Below are 6,961 nucleotides of genomic sequence, written 5' to 3' on the forward strand. Positions count from 1 at the left end.
ACCACCCTTCACCAATAGAGGCTCGTCGCCGTCCACGGCTGCGTGAACGTCTCCAGCCGCGGCTCCGTTAGGTCCACCTCCTCCTGCTTCGCTGACCGCTAGCTCCGGCCCATCACCATCGGCGTGCCAATGTTGACCGTGACCTCTCCTGACACGACGGCGTCCTTGACATTGTCGCCGTTCGCTCGGTGCAGGTGATCGCGGCGACGGTCATCATCGCCGTCCTGCCACGCTGAGCATTCTTGAGGCCACTCGGCGCAGAAGCCCGGGGAGAAGGCGCCAGCGGCGTTAGGCAGGTGGTGTTGAGTAAATAGGCAATTTTTCAACTAATTTAATCCATAGATAAATCACTAGCATGGCATTGACAGAATTAACGACATATTGATTTTGATCTAGACAAGCACGTACTATGCAAACAGTAGACACATCTATACATAATGCCAGTACTGCTAATAGAAAAATAAACAGGAGCGGGATAAACGTGTTGTACCCTTCAGTAGGCCAGACAGAAGCCGCGGCGGCGGTGGCAGCAGCGGCGTCATCAGCTGCCTTCTTGTCGGCCTCGAGCTTCTCGGCGGCGAGACGGTCAGCTTCGGTCTGAGACATGGTGTTCACGAAGACGACGCGGACGTAGAGGAAGTAGCGGATCAGAGGCGAGCAGTTGCGTGGTCGCTTCCCAAAAACCTATTCACCCCTCTCCCGTACAGGATCCGGAGAGGCGGGGTTTCAGAGACCTGCTCTCCCGTCGACTGTGTACATGGCGGACGGGATGGAGTCACCGGCGGCAGCAGTAGCAAAGGAACGACGGTGGGCATGGAGCAGATGTGATCTGTTCGTGGCGGCTAGGGTTAGGAGACACCCCACACTTACATAGGCGCAGCTGCGTGGAGAGACGTGGGCTCGACCCACGTCCGAATCTGTGACAACCCACGATCCGACGTCTCAGATCGTGGCCCAGCTATCAGAAAACTCTCCGTTACTAACTGGCAAAAATAAGCGCATAGGTGTGAGCTCGACTCGGCTCATTCCCGCAACTCAAGGCGCGGCGAGACGTGGCAAGGCGGGCGGCGGAGGAGGAGTGCGCGAAGGCCTCTTCTATTGTCAAGCTTCAATAGCATGTGAAAGAGGAACCCTTATAAGAAGGTCCAACTTGTCTCCAACTTCCGTGATGGGACTAAACTTCCCACTACACCTAGTGCCAATTATACCCACATGGGTCCCTTAGAGATTTTCAGAAACTGTTAGATGGGCCCTAGGCCCACCGTAATATTTTCAACAATCCTCCACCAGATCTCGAGGGCCCATTGTGTCCTCTATTTCAATTGTTGTTTCGATATACCAGTGTTTCAGTGAAGACCTGTTAATGTTGAACTTCATCTAGAGAAAGTAGCTACACCCCTTCACAACTGAACAATGGACTATGCCTTGAATTGTCAGTTTGGTGTAAAGAAACTTCACCACATGTCTTACTGGTATTAGCCTGCCGAAGGCTGACCCCTCGGGTGGAGCATATAAGTCACACTCCTGGCCTATTCATGAGCTTAAAAGAGATCACCCAAATCTCATAGACTGTGACCAGCAGTCGGGCTCATATAGGTGTGTTCCTCCAAAGATCGTTCTGTAGGATAGCATCTTGCTTTCATAAGCCTTGGAACACATTAATACAATAGTCATCCTATGGTACAGTATCGAGAGTATTGTATCTCCAACGGAGTGGGTTAGTATAGTCACTCTCCTCAGTTCACCACTGGCTTATTTTCCCAGGTCCTACTTCACGGGATCGTCGATCACATAGGTTGGGTTACCACTATGGCAACTCATGTGGGTCTCATACCCATCTCCCTCGATGCATTATCTATCACAACACGTGATAGCTCTTTTGTAGAGGGATCTGTGAGATTCTTAGCCGTTTGGACATACTCCAATGCTATCACTCCAGAGTTTCTTAATTTTTCTGTCAGCTTTTAATCTCATTCTTATGTGTTTGTTGGACTTCATGTTGTCCTTTGAACTCTTCACCTTGGCGATGAAAGTTTGATTGTCACAGTTCATAAGGATAGCCGGAACCGGTTTATCAACCAATGGCAGGTCCATCAAGAGATCTCGAAGCCATCCTACTTCGACACCAGATGTGTCTAATGTTATTAATTCTGCTTCCATAGTCGATCTCGTTAAGATCGTTTGCTTGCAAGACTTCCAGGAAACAGCGCCACCTCCAAGAGTAAACATATACCCAGTTGTGGCCTTCATCTCATCAGCATCAGAGATCCAATTCGCATCACTATACCCTTCAAGTACCAACGGGTATCCGGTATAGTGAAGGCCATAGTTCATAGTACCTTTCAGATAGCGCATAACTCTTTCAATAGCATGCCAATGTACATCACCCGGTTTGGAAACAAACCGGCTCAGTTTGCTCACAGCAAAACACGATGTCAGGCCTCGCCGCGCTCACTAGGTACATGAGTGAACCAATAATTTGAGAGTATCTCAATTGATCCTTAGTTGTGCCTTCGAACTTTCGAATCAACATACTAGGATCATATAGTGTCTGAGATGGTTTGGAGTCCGAATATCCAAAACGACTCAACACCTTCTCAACATAATGGGATTGCAGAAGTGTGATCCCACCCTCGTTATCTCTCATTAGCTTGATGTTCAAGATAACATCAGCCACACAAAGGTCCTTCATCTCAAAGTTCTGAGATAGAAATGACTTGACCTCCTCAATGACTTTGAGGTTGGTTCCGAATATCAGTATGTCATCAACATACAAGCACAGTATAACTCCTTCGCCCCCACCATGGCGATAGTATACACATTTGTCAGCTTCATTAACAAAGAAGCCAACAGATGTCAGAGTTGTATTAAACTTATCATGCCATTGCTTAGGTGCTTGTTTCAGGCAATATAAAGATTTCAGCAACCTACACACTTTTCCTTCCTAACCATCTATCACAAAGCCATCTGGCTGTTGCATGTAGATTTCCTTGTTTAGCTCTCCATTCAGGAAAGCCGTCTTAACATCCATCTAGTGGACGACAAGACCATGCGAGGCCGTCAACGAGAGTAATACTCAAATGGTGGTCAGTCTGGCCACAGGTGAATAAGTATCGAAGAAATCTTCCTCTTCTTTCTGGTCATAGCCCTTGGCCACAAGCCTAGGCTTGTACTTTGCAATCGTACCATCGGGCCTAAGCTTCTTTTTGAACACCCACTTACATCCCAATGGTTTGCAACCATAGGGACGTTCAGTGAACTCCCATGTCCCGTTAGCCATGATGGAATCCATCTCGCTACGGACCGCATCCTTCCAGTAGTCAGGTTCTGGAGAGGCATACGCTTATGAAATAGAAGTGGGAGTATCATCCATGAGGTACACGAAGAAATCATCACCAAAAGTCTTTGCAGTCCTTTGTCTCTTACCCCTACCAAGGGTTTCGTCGTCATCCTCCTCAGGATTTTCATCATCTGTTTGTTCATAATATTCCATAGGAATGGAAGGCTTAGGAGTCTTCTCGGATTCCTGTCTATAAGTGCTTTGCATATCTCTCATAGGAAAAATATCCTCGAAGAATGTAGCATCCTTAGACTCCATAATTGTACCGACCTTCTGGTCAGGTAACTCAGATTTCATTACTAGAAATCTATAGCCAACACTATTCTTAGCGTATCCCAAATTAACGCAGTCCACAGTCTTTGGTCCAAGCTTATGCTTTTTGGGGATAGGCACATTGACTTGCGCCGAAAAACCCAAGTAAGCAAGTATGAGAGTGTTGTCCTTCTCTTCGCCCATTTCTCATAGTGAGTGATCTCATTATCCTTTGTCGGAACTTTATTCAGGACACGACATGCCGTCAATATAGCCTCCCCCCACCATGCCTTGGATAGACCCGATATATCTTACATGGCATTAGCCAAGTTAGTTAGAGTACGATTTTTTCGCTCAACAACCCCGTTTGACTGGGGTGAATAGGGAGGCTTCCTCTCATGAATAATGTTGTGTTCCTCACAAAAGGAATCAAACTCACTCGAGAAGTACTCTCCACCACGATCTGATCGGACTCTTTTAATTTTCTTTCCAAGTTGATTCTCCACTACCGCCTTATAGATTTTAAAGTAGTGTAGAGCCTCATCTTTAGTATTTAACAGATACACATAGCAATATCTAGTGGAATCATCTATCAGTGTCATGAAGTATTTCTTTCCACCTTTAGTCAACACATCATTCATCTCACAAAGATCAGAATGTATGAGTTCTAATGGTGCCAAGTGTCTTTCCTCCGCAGCCTTGTGGGGCTTGCGAGGTTGCTTAGCTTGCACACATGAAAGGCACTTAGAACCTTTGGCTAAAGTTAAACTCGGGATTAAATCCAACTTAGCTAGATGCGTCATAACACCGAAACTAATGTGACAAAGACGTGAATGCCAAACTTCAGATTCATTAACACTCGAATGAATATGGTTCATGACTTTGTTACAAAAATCTACAAGGGAAAGGTGGAACATCCCTCCGCTCTCATATCCTTTTCCAACAAATAGTCCATATTTAGTAACAACTAATTTATTAGACTTGAAGACCAACTTAAATCCTTCTCTACATAGAAGGGAGCCACTAACGAGGTTCTTCTTGATGGCGGGGACATGCTACACATTATTTAGCTGCATGATCTTCCGAAGTAAACTTCAGATTGACCGTGGCAACACCATGAACAGAAGCCCTCGCGCCATTCCCCATCAATACGGATCCGTGGCCTGTGACCTGGTAAGAAGAAAACAATGAAATGCCAGCACACACACATGAACATCTGCACCTGTGTCCACCCACCAATCGGTGGGCTGAAACACTGAAAAAACAGTAAATAAATTACCGTACCCAGATGCACCATTCTCATTGTTGCCCACAATCATGTTGATTGACTTGGAATCCTATCCTGACTTCTTATACTTGTTTGGTCACTTGTTGGCCCAATGTCCAGTCAGTATTGTGTTGGACATCGTTCTTTCCCTTGGACTTGTGGGAGTTAAAGTTCCTCTGGTTCACCATGTTGGCGACAGAAGTTCCTTCGACCCCTTTTCCATGTGAGTCCTTTGCCCTTGAGTTATGCTCAACACTCAGATGGCCGATGACATCCTCTACTGAGAATTCACGCCTCTGATGTTTCAGAGTGGTAGCAAAGTTTCTCCACGAATTAGGGAGCTTAGCGATTATACATCCCGCAAAAACTTTCCCGGTAAATTGCACTTAAGAAGCTCAAGCTCCTTGATGATGCATATTATCTCATGAGCCTGCTCCAATACAGGACGGTTCTCAACCATCTTGTAATCGTGGAATTGCTCTATAATATACATTTCGCTCCCAGCATCGGCGGCCCCGAATTTAGATTCGAGCGCCTCCCACAAGTCCTTGGCAACGTGCACATATAAATATGCGTCGACCAATTTAACTCCGATCACACTAAGAACTGCTCCAACAAATACGATGGTGGCCTCCCTGAACGCGTTCTCCTGTTCAGGAGTAATCGTTCCTGTGGAGACACCGGCGACCTAGAACACATTCATAGCCGTGAGCTATAAAGTGGTCTTAGTCTGCCGACGCTTAAAGTACATACTGATAAATTTATTCGGTTTCAGTGCAGCGGCAAAGCCACTTGCCGAAAAATTCCTACACATAATAGGTTTTTGGATTGTTGAGTAAACAGGCAATTTTCGACTAATTTAATCCATAGCTAAATCACTAGCATGGCATTGACAGAATTAAAGACATACTGATTCTGATCTAGACAAGCATGTACTATGCAAACAGTAGACACATCTACACATAATGCTAGTACTGCTAATACGAAATAAACAAGAGTGGGATAAACATGTTATACCCTCCAGTAGGCCAAGCAGAAGCCACGGCGGCGATGGCAGCAGCGGCGTCATCAGCTGTCTTCTTGTCGGCCTCGAGCTTCTGGGCGGCGAGACAGTCGGCTTCGGTCTGAGACATGGTGTTGACGAAGACGACGCAGACGTAAAGAAAGTAGCGGATCAGAGGCGAGCAGTCGTGTGGTCGCTTTCGAAAAACCTATCCGCCCCTCTCCCATACAGGATCCGGAGAGGCGGAGTTTCGGATACCTACTGTTCTGTCGACCGCGTACGCGGCGGACGGGATGGAGTCACCGGCGGCAGCAGCAGCAAAGAAACGACGGTGGACGTGGAGCAGATGTGATCTGTTCGTGGTGGCTAGGGTTAGGAGACACCTCACACTTATATAGGCACAACCGCGTGGAGAGACGTGGGCTCGACCCACGTCTGACTCCGTGACAGCCCACGATCCAACGTCCCAGATCGTGGCCTAGCAGTCCGAAAATTCTTCGTTACTGACTGGCAAAAATACACTAGTAGAAAACAGGGCATAGGTCACAGGGCAGTTTTCACATTAGCCCCGGTTCAGTCACGAACCGGGACCCATGGGGGCATTCGTCCCGGTTCGTGAGCCCAGGGGGCCGGCCGGGGCCTCGTGGGCATTGGTCCCGGTTCGTATGGAACCATTTGTCCCGGTTCGAGCCACGAACCGGGACTAATGGTCCTCGCTCCTGGCCCACAACCATTTATCCCGGTTCTTGGCATGAACCGGGATAGAAGGCCCGGATTTAGTACCGGTTCATGCCACGAACCGGGACCAATGAAGTGCCTATATATACCCCTCGCCCGCGACCAGAGCACTCCAGTGCTCTGTTTTTCTCTGGCCGGCGAGGGGAGGGCTTTGTGGTGCTCTAGCTCACCTCCTATGAACATGAGGTGTTCGATGAAATGCCCGAGCCACACTAGTTAAGCTTTGTCCTCTCGAAGCTCGACCTCAAAGCTCCATTTTCCTCGAGATTTGTCTAGGTTTAGCGGCCCGTCACGTCCCATTCCCGTCTTCACCGCCGTCGACCGCCCGCGCCGATCTCGTCGCCGGCACCACCGTGGTGAG

Source organism: Triticum aestivum, chromosome 6D, assembly GCF_018294505.1.
Source record: "Triticum aestivum cultivar Chinese Spring chromosome 6D, IWGSC CS RefSeq v2.1, whole genome shotgun sequence".
NCBI lineage: Eukaryota > Viridiplantae > Streptophyta > Magnoliopsida > Poales > Poaceae > Triticum > Triticum aestivum.